Here is a 19,919-nt window from a genome sequence, read left to right on the forward strand (position 1 = left end):
CAGTTTTCTTTTCTGAGGTATGTACTTTATGTGTTAACAAACAAATAAAATGGCAGCACAGATTCTTAGTCATCTCTGCTAAGCCTCTTAGGGGAATAGCGCCATCTGCCTTCACGGGTAGATGTTTAACAACACTTCCTGAGACACCTCGAGTGCATGTTCTGAAAGAAGAGGGTGTCACAAAGCGGACTTGAAGTAGTTGAATTTTCTAGAGTAGATTTGAAAGTAAAAAAGAGAGATATCAAAATAACAGAGGAATGTGGTGCCACGAAATGTCTCAGATGAGCAATCTTCATTGTCAGGGAATTTTCAAAGACATTTCAGGAACTTCATCTCCAGTATACAGTTCCACTGGGTTTGAACTGTGCTTCATCCAATTCCTCTCCACTACATAACATAATCTGTAAAAGTGACCTTATTTGATAACTTCTGTTGTACTTTTGGGAGCTCTTTTCCAGGTAATGGTTAATCAAAGCTCAGAGAGAGAACAGCTGGGACCAGGATACAGGCGATTAAAAACAATAAAAATAAAAAAATACACAAGCCCAATGTTGGTAACTTGCCCAATGAGCATCAAACTTGCTGCTTTTCTTTGTAAGGAAACCCTATTTTATTATTTAGTTCACATCTGAAACACAGTAATCTCATGTAGGTGTGACTCTAGTTGGGCTGAGGAGAGTTCTACACATTCCATGAATTATTAGGTCAGAAGTGAACATGTGACCCAGTTCTGGCCAAACAGAAGTGAGGAAAGGTTTGCTGGAAACTAAATACATTCTTTAATCGCAGTTGACAGTTATAGAGCCAGCCCTCCTCTTCTTTTTGGATATCCAAAAGGAAACGCATCCCCCTACTTCCTCCTGGCATCCACTTTCCATCAGCAAAAGGACTCAGACTTACGCCAAGTTTGATTTTCACAGGAGAGGGGAAAACGCCAACTACCGGCCTCTTGACTGACATCTTTGAACCATGCAGCTGTCCACTCTGGAGCTGCTTTGCCCACTCGGCCAGCTCTGCTGCATTAATCGCTAATGTATACTGGGCATCACATGCCAGGATTGCATTTAGTCTTCTTGCTTCTATATTAATGGAAAGAATTGGTCAGCACTTTTATTCTTGGTGTCTCTGCTTGATGGACATTAACTATGGAATGTACATGTAGCATTTTTAGAGTTAAGTTGTCAACATGTCTTATACATTTCCATGGTTATTGGTCTAATCAAGCCTATTCATTTTGTTGCTAATTTAACTAAATTAATTGCCCCAAAAGTGGTCCATTTTTAAATTTATTGGCAAACAGTTGTGCATAACAATCTCTTAAATTTTAATGCCTTCTTTATATTTACTTAGATTTTCTTTCTCATTCAATGTTTAGTATCTTTTCCTATATTTCTGATTAAATTTAGTTGAGGTTGACCTACTTTATCTTATTTTTAAAGATTAACATCTGTTAAGTTTAAAGTTTTATGTTAACTATTTTCTAAAAGAAAATCTTCTTTTTTCTTTTATTTCTCCAGGTATCCTTTATTGTTTTTGAGTTTTTCAAAATTGTTTCTTTGAAAATTTACTTCAGACCAGGCCCAGTGGCTTGCGCCTGTAATCCCAGCACTTTGGGAGCCCGAGGCGGGCAGATCATGCGGTCAGGAGATCGAGACCATCCAGGCTAACACAATGAAACCCTGTCTCTACCACAAATACAAAAAAATTAGCCAGGCGTGGTGGCAGGCACCTGTAGTACCAGTTACTTGGGAGGCTGAGGCAGGAGACTGGTGTGAACCCAGGAGGCGGAGCTTGCAGTGAACCGAGATTGCGCCACACTCCAGTCTGGGCAACAGAGCGAGACTCCATATCAAAACAAAACAAAACGAAAAACTACTTCATTGTTATTTAATTATTAACTAATGAAGTAATTTGCAAGATTGTGGTTTTTCCACTGACTTCCTTTTGGCACTCGTTTGCCACCATTACTTCCTTTTCTTTTCTTTTTTTGTTTGAGACAGAGTCTCCCTCTGTTGCCCAGGCTGGAGTGCAGTGGCACAATATCGGCTCACTGCAACCTCTGCCTCCTGGGTTCAAGTGATCCTCCTCTCTCAGCCTCCTGAGTAGCTGGGATTATAGGCTCCTGCCACCATGCCCGGCTAATTTTTGTATTTTCAGTAGAGATGGGGTTTTGCCATGTTGGTCAGGTTGGCCTCGAACTCCTGACCTCAGCCATCATTCCTTTCTCGCACTATTCTATCTAGGAAGGAGAAACATAAGCCCAGAAATGTGAAGTGTGAGCACCTGGAGCTCCTGTTCTCAACCACATTCTTAGTCACAGCCCCATTCTGCTGCAGACTCCATTATCTGTCCTTCTCCTTCCCTAGCACTGTCACACTGTGGTGAAACTTGGTCTTAGAATAAATGTTGAGGAAAATTATTTGTTTAAATAACTTTGGTTCATGGATCGTTTCTCCAGCCTTTTAATCACTGTAGAGTGCTTCTCTACCTACAGAGAGACAAAAGCTGGGGAAGCGGTTGTTTCCGTTTTGTTTGTTTGTTTTTCTCTCTTCTTGGTCCGACTTCTATGTTTCAGGTACTTAGCCTTGCTTCAGTTACTGGAAATCACTCTTGTATCTGTATAGGCTGTGTATGAGGTGACTTTCTGCCATAGCATTTTAAGAATCTGTCCCATAGATTTCCTATTGTGACCCATTACACAGTTACCCACTTCTGTAGGATTTTCTCCTTGGTCAATTTGCAAGCCAGGGAACCCTGGAGTCCTGCATGGTGGCAGGTCTATGCTACTGGATTTCTAGGATAAGACGCCTGCTCAAGAAGAACTGAGTCAGCATCTCCATCTTGAATCTTCAAGCTCAGGTGAGGTACCACGAGTCATCCAACCAAATTGAGAAATTGTAAATCACTGTTGTTTTAAGTCACTAGTTTTGGAGATTTTCTTTAGGCAATAGATAACTGAAACAGAAATCTGACCTTAGAATTGGATGATATCATGCAGTTTTAAAAAAACATGTGACATTGTAGTTGCGGCCAGGTAGTAAGCAGAGAATGGTTAGGAAACAATGAATTTCTTAAAAATATAAATGAACTGTTTCAAGCAATTTCTCTATAGGAAATGTGTGATGGTGTCTTATATAATTTGATTGGAAAACGCAACACAAGGGTAGTGGCTATGGAGGCTGGAATTACTATTGAAGGATCCTTCCCTTTGTTGGAAGTAATTCTTAAAAAATTGATAGGCTTATACTTGGAACATTCCAGAAGAAAGTAGTTCTTTGACATGGTTCTTACCGGCTAAATATTGTAACTTACTTACAACCTGGAGATGAGAGGTTTGCAGAGCTTGCAGAATAAATAAGTGACATCTACACGTGTTCTCCCAACCCCCTTCCCACCACTAGCAGCTCTTGTACAGGCAGACATACAGCTAGAGCTGTCTCCTGCCTTTATAACACACCACGTTCAACCAAGTTGATCCTAAGCATGTGGTCCCCTACTGGAGAATGAGTCCCCCCTATAGCTTTATAGTTCAAGGGCAACTGGAGTTCTGAGCTAGGGTAAAGATTTTCTCAGCACACTGGCTTTCCTTACTCCAGTCACCCCTCCGCTGGGCTCCTGCTCCTTGTCTGAGATGGGTCTCATGGCTGCATCTCATGTGGAGCAGCTCCCTGCTCATCTCCTTTATCCAGGATATTACTAGGCCCAGCTGTAGCCATGGCCAAGCAGACTGCTGCCAGGCATCTCTTCACCGCACTCCTCTTTAGAGAGCTTAGCAAAGGTTTTCCACATGTATTTACTTAACTTGAACTAGCAAAATAGGAAAATATCGAGGAATTGTGATTCTTCATTTGTATACAAGAGATTTTCTGCTCCAAATCCTTACCTATGTTGCAAACTCCTTCTAATTTTAACTTTGTTGATTTAGCTTACACGTCCTCTCCTCTGTGAAGCTTTCTTTGAGATAATTCTTCAAAATTGTTTGCCTAATAAGCAATTCTATTATTGGTACTCCTATAGTGACAGGTGAAGCCAGCCGGACTTCCTGGGTTTAGTTGGGACTTGGAGAACTTTTCTGTCTAGCTAAAGGATTGTAAACACACCAATCAGCGCTCTGTGTCTAGCTAAAGGTTTGTAAATGCACCAATCAGCACTCTGTAAAAACACACCCATCAGCACTCTGTGTCTAGCTAAAGATTTGTGAATGCACCAATCAGCACTCTGTAAAAACGGACCAATCAACACTCTGTAAAATGGACCAGTCAGCAGGATGTGGGTGGGGCCAAATAAGGGAATAAAAGCTGACCACAAGCTCCAGCAGCAGGCAACCAACTCCAGTCCCCTTCTACAGTGGGGAGGGTTTGTTCTTTTGCTCTTCACAATAAATCTTGCTGCTGCTGACTTTTTGTGTTTGCATTACCTATATGACTTGTAACACTCATTGGAAACGTCTGTGGCTTCATTCTTGAAGTCAGCGAGACCAGGAACTCACCGGAAGGAGCAAATAACTCTGGATGTGCTATTTTTAAGAGCTATAACACTCATCGCAAGGTCTGCAGCTTCACTCCTGAAGTCAGTGAGACCACGAACCCACTGAAAGGAAAGAACTCTGGACACATCTGAACATCTGAAGGAATGAACTCCAGACACACCATCTTTAAGAGCTGTAACACTCACCGCGATGGTCTGTGGCTTTATTCTTTAAGTCAGTGAGACCAAGAACCCATCGGAAGGAACCAATTCTGGACACAATAGCATCCTTGCATCCTGACATTTATTTGAGTAAAAGTAGTGGCGATTGGTGTTAGAAACTACATTTATATATCAAGACTTGAAAATACATTGTTGGCAAGGCATGGTGGCTCATGCATGCAATCCCAGCACTTTGGGAGGCCAAGCCTGGTAGATTGCTTGAGTCAAAAGCTCAAGTTCAGCCTGGGCAAGAGAACAAAATCCCGTCTCTACAAACAAACACAAAAATTAGCTGTGTGTGGTGGTGTGTGCCTATAGTCCCAGCTACTGGGGAGGCTGAGGTTGGAGGAGTGCTTGAGCCCAGGAGGTCGAGGTTGCACTGAGCTGAGATTGTGACACTGCACTCCAGCCTGGATGACAGAGTGAAATCCTGTCTCAAAAAAAAAAAAAAAAAACTGTATCTTCTCAATAACCTAAAACAAGTAAAACGTTCCCATTGTGTTGACGAACAAAGGAAACATAAAAGAGAGGCTATTCAACTAGCAAGTGATAGAGCCTATTTTCATTTTTTCCAACAAAGCATGCTACATATAGGTCTTACAGTACTGTAATTACTTGAATATGTATTATTCACTTCACAGACAGAATTTGTTGTAAAAAGGACTCATATCTTGTTAATTTACATTGTTTTCCATTTAAAGTGCATGGAACAGTTGTCATGATATAAAATTCATGCTTGATTCAACTAGACAGATGTTTTCAGAGTTATAGTTTAAGTTTACATTATGCTCATATTCTTCACTTAGTAAAAGTTTTGTTAGTATTGAGAACGAAACAAATTTCAATACTTTCTATTTAGATGTGCTTATTCTGCATATATAGGTGATTAAATTGTGATATCATGCTTTGATTTTATTTTTTCTTGTCGGAGCGGCAACAAATTATTCACATTACATTTATGATGTTCTTTATTTAGGTGGGTTTAACCTCTATAGAACCTATGAATAGTCATGGTCTTTTTTTTGGAGGACATTCAATTGCTTCTAATAAAAACTAGTATATATTTAAATGTTAAGTAGATGTTATTTCTGATTACTGTATCTAAAGGTTTTGCCTGTCCACGGCCAAGTATAACAAAGTCAAACTTAATTGAATTTTTTGAAGTTCAAAGATATCATCATCTCTAACATTTCAAGAAATTAATTAGCCCTTTCGGCCTATTCCTGTGCAATGCCTTCCCACCAACAAATGTTAATTTACTTTGTCCTTAATTTACATAATCACCACACAGCATAACCCAAGTCAAGGTAAAAAAGAATGGAAGTAGAGTCATACTGGTGATGTTGTTCATGTGCTGTGATTTGAAAAATGCAAAACTGTCCCATCTGCCAAACCAAATCTCTGGCCCTGTTTTGCATTTCCTGAAGTTCAGTGTTCTACCATTAGTAGAAGGATGATTGACTTTCTAATCATGACCTCCATAGGGATAAAAAGTGATACATTGAAGACAGAAGCCAGTCTAGTGGTCTAGCGCACATCATTCTAAGAAGTTCTTTTTTTTTTCTGGAAGCAAGGAGTCTCACTCTTGTCACCCAATCTAGAGTGAAGTGGTGCCATTTCAGCTCATTGCAACTGCTGCCTCCCAGGTTCAAGTGATTCTCCTGGCTCAGTCTCCTGAGTAGCTGGGATTACAGGCACCTACCACCATGCCTGAATACTTTGTTTTATTTTTGGTAGAGACTGGGTTTCACCATGTTGGGCAGGCTGGTCTCAAACTCCTGACCTCAGGTGATCTGCCTGCCTTGGCCTCCCAAAGTGCTGGGATTACAGGCATGAGCCACCACGCCCGGCCGGAAGTTCTTTTGTTTATAGTTCCCACATCAGCGAATTGGTTGTGAATTGTGCTGCCGTAAGCCCAACCCAAAAATGTGAGTATTCATAGCCCCAAATTCCTATCCATATTAATCTATCCTCCCTGGCCTACTCCAGAGCCCATCACCATAACAACTCATGGTCTGCAATAAACAGAGATACCATCATCAAGAAAAGCAGCAGCCGCACCTCTACAAAGATGAATGTCACCCACGATTCAGGGAGGTTTGTTCTCAGGACTCCTATGTGATTCTCTTGGAAGCTCTCAGTTTTCGGTACTTGTTAATTCCATGGAATCCTCCCTTGAAAATCTGCATTTGGATCAGGGCTCTCCTGAGGTCCTGCTGGCAGAGGTATTGCTTAGAGCCATGTGTTTTCTGCCTCTTTCATCATCAGTGAGTGAGCAAATACAAAGACAGCACAGATCATCAAAAATAAATATGAAGACGAACATATATATTTATTTATTTACTTATTTATTTGAGATGGAGTCTCATTCTGTCACCCAGGCTGGAGTGCAATGATGTGATATTGGCTCACTGCAACCTCCGCCTCCCAGGTTCAAACAATTCTCCTGCCTCAGCCCCCCTGAGTAGCTGGGATTACAGGCGTGTGCCACCACGCCCGGTTAATTTTTGTATTTTTAGTGGAGACAGGGTTTCGTCATGTTGGCCAGGCTAGTCTCGAACTCCTGATCTCAAGTGATCCTCCTGCCTTGGCTTCCCAAAGTGCTGGGATTACAGGTGTGAGTCACCATTCCCAGCCAGAAAAGAATGTTTTAACATCTACCTGTATCTGTCTGGATCTTGGCTCACTGCTTCACGTTTCATAGAACATCATTTCTGAGAGATTAATTGATGCAAAACAGTCATGCACACCTCCATCTACACACACACACACACACACACACACGAGTGCCATGGCAAACACGGTTTTGAAAACTGTCTCGTAATATAATTACTTTGCATAGTGCTTTATTCTTTTGAGTCTTCTGAACATTCCTGCAGTGAAGAAACTGGTTTATCTAATTTAGTTTCCAAAACTTACTTGAGCACTGATGAGGAAGCAAATTTTAAAATCTCTGTGCATAGCTATGGAGTTATGAGATGAAAGGAAGTACAGCATATTACCAGAAATGTCACATTGAATAAAGGAATATCTCAGAGGACAAAAAGAGAAGGATGTGCTTTTTCTTGCAAGGAGGCACGGAGGTGTCCACCCACCTTATCTACCTCAGCGTTCAGCTGGAGGTCCAGTTTGGCTCACAGCAATTCTTTTGCATACTTCCTTTATTCAGATCACTGAAAATCACCAATTGATATCCATTTCTCAGTACTTTAGAAAGTACTGACAAACTTAAAGTGTGAGGATTTTTCTGCCAAATGCAAACTCCCCTGAGAAGAGTAGGTAGGTAGGCCCTTGTCAGAGGTTTTCCAAGGTGTCGTCATATAGGGAGCTGGGCATCGCTCACAGTGTATACTAAAGGGAGGACTATCTCGAGTATCACGTACTGCATTGTAGAGCCTCTCTGAGAGTCCGATCTATGTGTGGGTAGGGTAAGGGCAGGCAGTGCCATAGGAAAGCAAGCTACAAGGGCAAAAGCCTTAGCTGGAGAAGCATGGACACCAGGCGCAGAAAGCGGCTCCTCCTTAATCTTGTCATAGGCAAGCACGGCCTGCAGCTCTCTGTAGCAGAAAGAGGTTGAGCCTTAAAGTAGCATTTATTTATTGTGACATTCTGTTATGTTCTCTGGATAAATATAGGATTTTTGTTGCAAGAACTATTGATCCTTTCAAGCATCATAAATTCTGCCTAAGAAAAGAAACAAATCTGGGCAAATAAGCTAAGTTTTATTTTGTCTTTATAATCTAAATAATAAAAATCTATATACTTTAGAAACAAGATCACACAGAAACCCTTACTAAAAAAGCTTCTGAAAGTTATATTTTGCCATTTTTAAAATCTTAACTGTTGCATCCAAATACTAATTAGATTGTAAAATTCTGAAAGTTTCCTTGTAGTGTTTTTTATTATGCCTGCAACAAAATTATATATATGTAAAATATATACATATGTATATATATGATAAATGTTTTTCTCAAGGAATGAGATTGCAGAGATAAATGTCTTTTCAAAATACAACCATTACTAAAGACATATGATAACTTTGTTTCAACAGTAAGTTACGGTAGTTAGGCTTTTTCTGTTTACAAGATTATTTCTGAGTTGTGAAAATTCTCTGTCCATGTATTTTCTTGTATTACCACATTCTTCTGTCATATCCCCCATTCAATCTTCGTTGCCACTGAGACAGACAGAAAGCAGAAGAACACTTTTTTTTTCTCACATCTGTAATGGAAACCTTAGCAACAGACACTAACTGCTCCAGGTCTGCCAAACAGATGGATTTACTCTCCAATTTATTGCATCCTGTTTTTTTTTTTTTTTTTTTTTTTTTTAATGCTACGTATCTTTTGTCACCAAATCCTATGGTATGAAGAGAATATAATGTGTCTGTGGATATCGCTAACTTACAGTAAGCAAGAGACCTACTGTGTGTTTCCCTTCTAAGCCCAGCAAAATATGAGCACAGAAGATACACAAATATTTGCTGAATAAATAAATTAATGAGAACTTTTTTCCCAATCAAAATATTACTCTCAGAGCAGCTTGCTTTAGATATTTCCTAGAAGACATTAGATCACTCAGTATGACCTATTACTCCTTTAGCTTCCTCTAATGTGTCATTATTTATTCAGACTTTAGAGAAATTTTGAATTACCACAAATATCTGGACAATGGGGGATAAATTACAAGACTGTTAGTTTTCTCTTTATTTACTATTCTAGTAAAATACAATGTAACATATGTATCTTATGGTGGACCGTGCATACCCTCCACTGAGTGAAGAGGAAGTGGGAAGTGTCTGAGGTAACCTTTCTTTTTTTTTTTTGAGACGGAGTCTCGCTCTGTCGCCCGGACTGGAGTGCAGTGGCCAGATCTCAGCTCACTGCAAGCTCCACCTCCCTGGTTTATGCCATTCTCCTGGCTCAGCCTCCCGAGTAGCTGGGACTACAGGAGCCCGCCACCTCGCCCGGCTAGTTTTGTATTTTTAGTAGAGATGGGGTTTCACTGTGTTAGCCAGGATGGTCTCGATCTCCTGACCTCGTGATCCGCCCAAAGTGCTGGGATTACAGGCTTGAGCCACCGTGCCCGGCCATGAGGGTAACCTTTCTAAAACCATAATTGGCCAATTATTACTTAATGAAACACACATCTACAATGTTTCCTAGTTTAGGCTCAAAATAACCAGACTTTACCTTGGTCAAAATCAGAACCATTTTATCCTTGCAAAAGTTATTTCTTAAATCATCTTTTTGTATGTTTAAAAGAGAAAGTCTCACAAGATATATTGAATTATAGATATTAAAACAAATGTGTTTTCAAAACCCTTGACAGGAAATGTTAACCTTTTCTAAGCTAGGCCTAGAGCTATTTATTTTGCCTCAGAGGTAACAGTACAGATTAGCCAAAATCATGATGCTAACATATGTTATGAGTAACTCGGATATGAGTCTAGTTTAAGAGCGTATGGTCTTTCTTTTTTCCTATCTACAAGGTGCAGGCTTACTTAACCAAAAGAAGTGCTCACCATGGAAAGCAGTTGACCAACTGGCAGGCAGAACTGTGGCATCCACCTGAGTTTCCATTAGGCAATCAATCTTGCTTTTCCTTTTCCTTACAAAGTCCATGCCACGGGCCCAAAGTTACTGGCAAGTTGCCTTGCTTGTCCCAAATAATAGGAGGAGGATACACTTTTAATATAGAGATAACGTAACTCTGAAAATGTCCCAGTGTTGTGTCAGCTGGGAAAGCTTTCAGTCGGTGTCGTTATGCACTTGCTTCCCCACCTGAGGTGAGGTGCATGCACGACCTCTCTCCCAGAACATTAGGGGAAGCAGCGTCCGTCCGCAGGGCCCAGAGCTCCGTGCTGCTCCGGTGGAGCTGCCGCTATTAGTATTCCAGAGGTCTCCCGACGTGCTGCAGACAGCCCTGCAGCCTCAGCCTTCAACCCGGATCAGGGATGAGACAGTTTACATTTAGTTTGGGAAATTGATGTTTAGTAGAGAAGAAGGTGTGATGGAGATGGAGGGATACATAATGAAAAATACTGTTTAATGTTATGGTTGTGAACATGGGCATTTAGACGATAATTTTGATGTTCCTGATGGTATTTCAACAGGAACAGAGCTACCAGACCAGTGTGCTCAAACACATCCTCAACAGAAGGCATTTACTGCTCCCGTGTCATATCCAAAGAAGAGCTTGCCTCATGGTTTATTCCCAGAAAGTCTGGTATAACAAAAGGCAGGTGTAATTTACAATTGTAAGATTATTTAACACCATTATTTATATATTTTATGTTAAAATTTAAGTCCTGGTAATGTCTGAGGAGTTATTTCCTTATATGATGTATGATTTCATTCAGTAAAGAAAGTATGTAACACTTTCGATTATATATGCATTAATTCATCCATAAGTGTATACTTTACACTTACATCGTGCTAAGTTTCATGTAATATATATGCTCGGGACACAGCAACACAATACTCTTCTATGATCCCTGCTTTCATGGTATTCCAAAACTTGTGACAAAGGCCAGTGGTGGCCAGTGAGATGAGTTACAAAAGGACAAGGGCATAGTGATGAAACTGACAATAACCCCAAGTTCCTAGAGGCTGGCAGATTTTATCAGTCAGAATAGTAAAGATACAGGTTTTGCTGTAGTAACAACTCCCACTCGTCAGCTGACTAATATAACAGAAATTTACTTTACAATCCTTACACAGGTTCATCCTAGGTCAGCAGGAGTCTCTGCCCCTAATCACTTAAGGACATAGGCTAGGCAGTGGGGCCAGAATTATGCAGAGTGTCGGAGCAGCAACTACATGCTTTAGTTTCGTGAAAATATGTTCCTCTGTGTTCACAATCCTCTGACCAGAACTGGTCACACTGCCCTACCCAGCTACAAGGGCAGGTGTTCAGTATTCAGTGTGCTGGGTGGAAACAAGATGTAGACAGCAGGAATCCCAGTAATGACTAGATGGAGTCCCTGCTTCAGAGTCACAGATGAATTTCCCCTTAACTCACAAGGCTTTATTTCTCCAGCTCATACATTATTCAACACCTCCTACAAATGGAAGAACTGTTTCCTGAGCCAACATGGCACTTATTTTTTTATCCCTTAAGCCATTTTATTTAAAAATATATTTCTTTTTGCCATCACCACATCCCAGTTCTTGGCCTTCTATAAATACGTACTAAGTGAATTAATGTTTGGCTACACTTTGTGCCTGATGACAATGGCACTTGGCTGTGTGTGTTCCATGGAAATTCCTCAATACTGTTAACAAAGTGTTTACCAAATAAGATTGAACCAACTTGGAATGTGTGTCTTCCCTTACACATCTATAATAAACATAAGCATATTACAAAATTTAACTACACAATAAGAGCTGTGCTATATAATGTCAGTTTAAGGGTTAGGTTCAGCAGTAGAGTAGTTTTCTGTTTGCTTGTTTTTATTCCTAGTTCCTTTATTAATTTTGGCAAAAGTCTTAATTTTTCTGGGCCTTAAATTTCTATAACTGTGTAATGGTGACAATAATATATACCTGTGCTATTGTTTTAGTTAAATTATATGTTACATAATGGTCTTAGCCCAATATTAATAAATAAACGAAACAGCCAAGGTGCGGTGGCTCACGCCTTAATCCGATCACTTTGGGAGGCTGAGTCAGGCAGATCACTTGAGGTCAGGAGTTCAAGACCAGCCTGGCCAACATGGCAAAACCCAGTCTCTACTAATAATACAAAAATTAACCAGGCGTGGTGGCAGGCGCCTGTAATCCCAGCTACTTGGGAGGCTGAGGCAGGGGAGTGGCTTGAACCTGGGAGGCAGAGGTTTCAGTGAGCGGAGATAGTGCTGTTTTGTGGCAGGCCAGGTCTCACTGACACAGGCCTCCATACAACTGCTTCGCTACTGACTGAGTGGTTAAGTTAAATATTAAAAGCCAGTCCCCTTATACAAAGTCTGGGATGTAACAAAAGCCCGCTAAGAGTTTTTCCTAGGCCTTTTCTGGGCCTTAAACCATGACAAAATAACCAGGAATTCTTAACAGGACCCATTTAGGATTAAATGAGTTTTACTGTGGGTCTGAAGAAACTCCCCAGGCCTCCACAAACAAGTTTATTGGGGGTCTGAAGGAAGTCCCCAAACCTCCATGATTTAGTAGGAGACAAGATGAGGGTAATCACCCCAGCACCCGGACCAATTTAGATTAACTAAATTTACTTTGGCTCCAGGGGAAGGTCCTCAGGACTCAGACTTTAGTTATAGATTAGAAGAAGTTAATTACTTATGTCTTCAGATGAATGCACACTTACAGAGAGACGTATAGCTTAGAAGGTATATCGGCTCTTCAAAATTTTGTAATTTTGAGCTGGTCTGGTGATAATTTCCAGGCCTTCTCCCTGTAACCAGTTGCAGAAATAAAAACTCTCTTCCTCCCCAGCTCATCTGCTTCTCCTTTTTTTTTTTAGACGGACTCTCGCTTTGTTACCCAGGCTGGCACATCCAGGCACGATCTAGGCTCACGGCAAGCTCCGCCTCCCGGGTTCACGCCATTCCCCTGCCTCAGCCTCCCCAGTAGCTGGAATTACAGGCTCCCGCCACCACGCCCGACTAATTTTTTGTATTTTTAGTAGAGACGGGGTTTCACCCTGTTAGCCAGGATGGTCTCCATCTCCTGACCTTGTGATCCGCACACCTCGGTCTCCCAAAGTGCTGGGACTACAGGCGTGAGCCACCGCACCCGGCATGCTTCTCCTTATTGGGCCAGGAAAAATAGCAGCCCTATTCTCAGTTTGGTCTGGGAACAACTGTATTCCAGCCTGGGTGATGGAATAAGACTGTGTCTCAAAAATAAATAAAACGATAAATTAAAACTAATTTTATTAACTTTTATTGTTACTATTTTATAGTGTCATAAGTCACAGTTAACCACAAATTATTCTTGTTAGAAAATACACTTTTTTGTGAAATTTGGCAGGAAAGATTTCTTTACATAGAATTCCATTAAGAGCCTTTGATGTAGTAAGAACTCATAAGGCACAGGATGCACCTGGTGCTTGGGCCTTGCGGGCGGAGCGGACTCGGGGACCTGGCGCAGCGCTCTGTCACTCTGGGAAGGAGGCGCTAGCCCGCCACGCTGCGGATCACTCTGGGAAGGAGGCGCTAAACCGCCAGGCTGTGGATCACTCTGGGAAGGAGGCGCTAGGCCGCCAGGCTGCGGATCACTCTGGGAAAGAGGCGCTAGGCCGCCAGGCTGCGGCTGATGCTGGTGCCCTGCTGTAGCGCCAAGGTCAGCTCCACACCAGTGAGGCCACGACGGACTCCAGAGCCTCAGTGCGCTGAGCGCAGGCGCCCAGTACCTAGCGGAGCTGGCGCCCCGCAAGGCACGAGGACTCTGCAAGGACCCCACGAGGACCCCACAAGGACCCCCCAAGGACTCCACAAGGACCCCAGAGCCAGCTCCCTGCGAGGCCCCGGCACTCCCTCACCTGGCGGGGGAATCTTGGCCCCCGACGGTCTACGGCAGCCCCCAGCCGGCTCCCGGGATGGCCCGCAGCGTCCGCAAGCGTCTCCAGCTTTCATAACTGCAGGAGCGGCAGTCCAAGCCAGCTCCCGGGCTCCGGGAGAAACTGAGGCACGTGGCGCCCGGGCTGCCGGCAGGCATGCAGAGGCGGGACGGGACACAGCAGGTCTGGGACGCGGCTGCTTCATCCCTGCCTTCTGCTTCACACACAGCCCTGGCCCCTGCCCCATCCCAGCCGAGGCCCCCTCCGCGTACCTAGGCTGGAGCGTCACCCGTGGTTAGGTGCGAAGTTTGCGGAGGTGGACTGAGGAGTGTTGCCAGCCACCGCCTAGAAACCCCAGCTTAGGGCGCGGCCGCACAGCACGTTCGCGTGGAGTGCGTTCGTGCTTAGCTGCAGCGCCTCCTCTGGCACCACGGGGCTGCATGCGGGCGGCGGGGCCTGCGGGCCACAGGGAAGGACGACGGGGAGGAGTGCATAGCCCCACTTTGCACCAGGGGAAAACCGAGTTCGTCCACAGGTCAGGACACCAAGATTATAGTCAACAAAAACACAAACACCCGAGTCCATGAGCGGCCCTTGGCAAGGGCTAAACCGGGAAGTGAGAACAATCTGGCCTAGTTTTTTTATTTATATATTTTTTATTTTTTTATTTTTATTTTTTGAGACGGAGTCTCCCCCTGTCACCCAGGCTGCAGTGCAGTGGCAGGATCTCCGCTCACTGCAACCTCCGCCTACTACGTTCAAGTGATTCTCTTGTCAGCCTCCTGATAGCTGGGACTGTACAGGAATGCGCCACCACGCTCGGCTAATTTTTGTATTTTTTAGTAGAGAGCCGTTATCCCATGTTTCCCAGACTGGTCTCCAACTCTTGACCTCAAGTGATCCTCCCACCTCAGCCTCGCAAAGTGCTGGGATTGCAGGTGTGAGCCACCGCTCCCAGCCCTGGCCTAGAGTTTTAAGGGCACTCTAGGACTAGACCTTCCAGGTTGTTATCTCGCCAGGACAGGCCGAGTCCCTCTTCATTTGTTGAAGGGCCACTTGTGTTTCCTGTTCGGTGAACTTGCTTCGTTTTTCTCCTGGGATGTTGATGTTTTCAGCAATTTCTATGTTTGGGGGAATTAGTCCTTTGTAATACTCTCGAGATATAAGTATTTTTTCCCAGTTTGTTTTTTAACTTTGCTTATTTTTTTTTTTTTGACTTGTAAAATGAAACACATTACATAGAAAAAAAAATTACCTTTCCAAATATATTAATAAAACTTCAAGCCCTAATTAGAAGAATAAAGGTTGATAAATTTGACTGTGTCTAACTTATAGATGTATACACATATTCAAAAGATAAATGCAAAAATGAAAAGATTACTCATTTTTCCAAGTCATAGCACAGCCAAAAGTTTAAATCCTTTAATATACTAAGAAGTCTTATAAATTAATTGTAAAAGTCATTGTCACTCAATATCAAAAATATATACAAATGATACGACCAAACATTTCACAGACACAGAAATACAAATACGGAGTGCAAATGTAAAATACTCAGCCTCATTCATAAAGAACTACACATTGAAACTAGAGCGAGGCATCATTTCTTCCATATCCTATTAGTTTAAACCTTCACATAAATTTAATTATCCAGTATTTCAAAATGTAACATCTGTTGCTGGAAAGTTTTGAAATAATTGACCACATTTCTCATGCCAGGGTTAGAATACTTAATTGGGAAAGATTATATCACATTAGATAAGTTAATGACTTCTATCTTGGAATTTCCATGAAGAATTCGTTCCTCAGAGGCAAACACTGTAGAAAGAGAAATTTTCAAAGCACATTTTTGGAAGAGTGAGGAATAAGAAATTATTTAATATCTTGTACCTGTTACCTGATGTAAGTTTGGAAATCATGGACAGTTGTCAATATGTAATTTATTGCAAGACTAGTTGAAAAAAAAAGCACTAACGACCTTGATCATATAATGTGACTACAGGTCTGTAAATTGCATGTTAGTGGTGAATTGATATTAACAGGGAAAGAAAGAAACTGTGTATAAAGGTGGGGAACTTGGAGAAAATTTTGTAAATATTCTTATTATATTTTCTTCCCATGATGAATATAAAATTATGATCCATAATTTCGGGTCAAATGACAATTTCTTTCGATATAAAGCCTCAGGTTATTATCACACAGTTTTTAAAGTTATACTTCAGGATAGTGTTGCTGTGGATTTTTTTCTTTTCTCTCTTTTTTTTTTTTTTTTTTTTTTTGAGGTGGACTCTTGTCCTGTCACCAGGTTGGGGAGCGAGCACGATCTCGGCTCACAGCAATCTCTGCCTCTGAGGTTCAATTGATTCTCCTACCTCAGCCTCCTGAGTAGCTGGGATTACAGGCATGCACCACCACGCCCAGCTAATTTTTGTATTTTTAGTGGAGACAGGCTTTCACCATGTTGGCCAGGATGGTCTTGATCTCTTGACCTCGTGATCCACCGACCTCGGCCTCCCAAAGTGCGGGATTACAGGCGTGAGCCACCGTGCCAGACCTGCTGTGGATTTTTACAAGCATCTATTCCTCAGAAAATAAATGAATAACAGTTAGTAATCACAATACAAATAACTGAAGTCTTTTCTTGTGAGAATTATTCTCTAACTCAACACCATGAGAATGCCTGAACATTACCCAAGAAACGTTGCATCTCCAGACCTGTGGCAGCTGTCAATTTTCCTTTCCTTGAGATATTCATCCTATTAGATCTTCCTTGCTTTCAGAGAGTCAGGGGGCGTCGCCACTCATGAGGGTGGTCAGGGCCTCAGGGGCCAGATTTCCCGGACCAATCCTGTCTTTCTTCTGATCTCCATTCTGCGCACTCCTAACATCCCTGCCATCAGCAAGCGCTTCTCTTGCAGCCATAAAGCTGCGAAGCTTTTCTATCTCATGACTCCTTCCACAGAAGGAAATCTTTCAGCCCCGCTGGAGATAACTTTGTTGCTATTATTTTGAAAACTGCTCTTCAAATCTGGTTTTTCTCAGGAAGTTTGAATGCACAGCACTGGACACAGCCCCGTGTCTTGCACACTGCTCTAGAACCAGCCTCTTGTCACAGGAAGGGAATTTAATGTGAGCCCTCACCATTACTGGCTCAATCAGGATCCACTTTCCGCCAGAGCTTCATTTAGGTTAACATCATCCTGGTGCCATGGCCTCAGTCTGCTGATAACTTACTTCAAAACCCTGTTTCCAACTCTTGATATTAGGTTTCAGGATGGCTGCCACTTTAAATATCAGAAAACCGTATTAGCATTGGCTTGAATAATGAAGTGTTATTCTTTCATAGAACGAGGAGATATAGACAAGACAGTTTTAGAGCCTGCTAGCTCAGCAAACTCGAAGCTGGAGGAAGTAGATCTGTGGATGAAAATTTCCTAGAAAAGGACAGAAAGCAAGACAAGGAAAATAAAAAGCCAAAGATCAAGCATCTAAGAGAAGTGTAGAAACAGAGACATAGGTGGCCTGACTACAGAACCAAGTCCTGGAAGAGATGGGGTTTCAGCCAAACCCTGCCCAGTGGATGCCAGCTAGGTGGAGCCTTCATCATGGAAGTGACCCTGTCCATTTGCCCCCTGGAAGCCAGGATGGGTCTTCAGGAGGGACAAGTCCAAGAAACTGGAGAGGTTAGAAACACGGACCCATCAGAACATTGCTGAGTTGATCTATGAGAGGCTGACAGGTTGTAAATTTCACAGGGTGTGAGGTTGTGACTCCTGATAATGCCTGCGTTGACTCTTCCAGCGTGGCTGCCATGGTTTTTCTATGGTTGTCCAGTCTTGGTAGGGGTGGGCCATATAATGCATTGAGGGAAATGTGAGAAACAGGCACTCTTACTCTTATTCAGTACCACAAGCCTGTGCTGCTCACTAACAGGACTTCTCCAGAAGGATTCTTAGTTCACTCGTGAAAATCAACAACCACATACCTATATTGATCCAGCATTGCCATAGATAGATTTGCTCTGCCAAACGAGAGCATATGTACAAGATGCTCCCTGCATTGCTGTTTGTAATGACAAAATTATGTAAACTATACAAATGTCTTTCAGTAAAGGACTAGTGGCAGGACACAGTGGGTCACTCCTGTAATCCCAGCCCTTTGGCAGGCTGAGGCAGGAGGATCAGGAGATCGAGAAATCAAAACCATCCTGACCAACATGGTGAAACCCCATCTCTACTAAAAATACACAAATTACCTGGGCGTGGTGGCGGGCGCCTGTATTCCCAGCTACTCAGGAGACTGAGGCAGGAGAATCGCTTGAACCTGGGAGGCAGAGGTTACAGTGAGCTGAGGTCACACCACTGCACTCCAGCCTGGTGACAGAGTGAGACTCTGTCTCAAAAAAAAAAAAAAAAAAAAGAACTAATAAGATAAATGGTGTCAACCATTCCGTGTAATGCTGGTGTCCAATTTAAAAAAAATTAAATAGACCTAACTATTCTGAGGTGGAATAACTCCAAAAGTTGAATATGAAGTGAACAAAGCAAGATGTATGACAATGTTCATATCCGCAACTGAAAAGGAAGATGTGTTTATATAGCCACCCAGAATATTCCTGGAAACAAATCAAGAAACAGGAAGCAGCTATCGCCCTTGGAAAGGGAAATCTAGGTGCCTTTTTATAGCATGTGGATAAATCAGTTAATCTCTACAGCACACACAACATACATACACACATTCACACCTAATTACCCATCTTTTTGCTTTGTCATCCTCAGATTTTTGGCTGTACTTTTCATTTTTTCATTTCTTGCATAATAATTATAGCAGCTCCAAGCATCTCATCGTCACCCAATTGTATCTAAAGTACTGGCGTGCTTTTTAAAATGTACGTGATTTTAAAATCCATGCTGTTGCCTTGATTTTTTTTTACAGTGAAAAGCAATGGAAAACTGTGAAGAGTTTAAAGTAGGTGATATGTCTGATTTGGGCTTTAAAAGGTTACTCTGTTATCAGGGTAGATAACAAATTGAAAAGGTCAATATGGTCATTGCAAGTAACTAGGTGAGATCATCTTGGCGTAAATATCAGTTTCATCAGTGGTGATGGAGAGCAGACAATCTCTGGCAGTAGTTATGAGGTATAATCACCTGGCCTTGGGGAGTGATCAAAGGTATGAGGGTCAGTCACGGGAGTTACCAAAGGTGACTGCCAGGTTCCTGCTTGCCATGAGGTGTGGAGGATGTTACCTGTCACTTACAATGGAAATGTGTATGGTGGAAAGTCATGATTCTAATTTTAGACAACAGAGTATTCTACACTCATAAACTACTCCGTAGATGATAATCTGAATTAGAGATAAAATTTTTATTTTTTCAACATAATCAATCTTCTTCATTATTATCAGATTTCACATTTTTCAATTTACCTATTTGCTAAAATTTGCTTGTAACCCGTCAAGTCAATACACATGGTGCTGTTGTGCTCATTCATGGACATGCCCAGAGCAGCAAAAGCTCTTGTGTCCCCTGGTACAGATTTTCCCTGCTAAGGGCAACCAGGCCATGCTCTGCTTTCTCGTCTCAGCTCTCATAATGTTAGCAAGGGGCCTTATCACAGTCTATTTAGTGGCATATTTTTGCATCTTCTGCTTTGGTTGGTGATTTAGATATTTAGAATACCTGCAGAGTGTGACTATGATATGTCTTACAAAGGAA

General features: G+C 42.2%; 1 non-coding gene across 1 annotated transcript; it reads right to left on the bottom strand.

Annotated features, from left to right (window-relative positions):
- Positions 1 to 8,835: 8,835 nt before the first annotated feature.
- LOC111555738 lies at positions 8,836 to 8,969 on the bottom strand. Its single transcript, XR_002735625.1, has one exon. It is a non-coding gene; the product is annotated as a small nucleolar RNA SNORA31 (small nucleolar RNA).
- Between the last annotated feature and the right edge of the window lie 10,950 nt (positions 8,970 to 19,919).

Source organism: Piliocolobus tephrosceles, chromosome 8 (genome assembly GCF_002776525.5).
Source record: "Piliocolobus tephrosceles isolate RC106 chromosome 8, ASM277652v3, whole genome shotgun sequence".
Taxonomy (NCBI): domain Eukaryota; kingdom Metazoa; phylum Chordata; class Mammalia; order Primates; family Cercopithecidae; genus Piliocolobus; species Piliocolobus tephrosceles.